Consider the following 919-nt stretch of genomic DNA (forward strand, 5'->3'; position numbering starts at 1 on the left):
GTGGTCGGAGGCCGGGGCACCTGCGATCCTTTGTCCCTTGGGTGGTGTGCAGAGAGCTGCCCACCTTTGCCAGTGATTTCCACACCGTCCATGGTGATTTTTATGTGCCTGGAGGAGAGATGGTTCGAAGCTGGGCTTCCCCGACCGCGGAATCCTTTTCGGAACGTCATCGCTGGCTCTTGACCCTGTGTGATGTTATGCAACGTGGTGAACTTTACTCATTCATCGTCCAGTCCCAGCCACGCTCTTACTCCAGTGTGTCATCTAAATAAACTGACTGGACACATGCTTGTCCCCTGTCTGTGTCCATTGTCTCTTCTGCACTCTAGGAATCGACTGGCAACAAACCTCTTTGAAAGGTTCACAGTCTCCACCAGCTTTCTTGCCCAAGTCTGATGCACTACCACTTTAGGGAGACCTATGTCTAGTGTTTTGCTAATTAATTGGAGACAATTATCCTCCCTTGGCTGTCGTTGAACCCTGACTCTCAGATCTCAGCGTCCTGGGTCGCGTTTTAGTATTATAGTGCTCAGTTTTTTTTTAATTTTTTATTGTAAAGATACTATACAGAGGGTTACAGTTACATGAGTAAGGTAATGAGTACACTTCCTATTGAGCATTGTTACCCCCTCCATTGTTTGCCCCCTATCATCCCTTCCCTGAGGTTTTTTTTTTAAATTGTGATTGATTACATAATTTCCCGAATTTCACATTATTGTGGAATAATGATGCTCATTTAAAGTCACAAATTCATTCCAACTTTCCTGGAGCAAATTGTCTATCACAGTCTATAACATATAACTGTGTACACATATACACCATACATGTGATCAGCAGCATAGGGATATTTAGTAGTGGTTCAACCAGATGAGTGGGAGTTCTTTGTTTCTTAAGTCCTGTTAGTTTTGTCGTATCACCT

This window comes from Dipodomys ordii, unplaced genomic scaffold (genome assembly GCF_000151885.1).
Source record: "Dipodomys ordii isolate 6190 unplaced genomic scaffold, Dord_2.0 Scaffold92, whole genome shotgun sequence".
Classification (NCBI taxonomy): Eukaryota; Metazoa; Chordata; class Mammalia; order Rodentia; family Heteromyidae; genus Dipodomys; species Dipodomys ordii.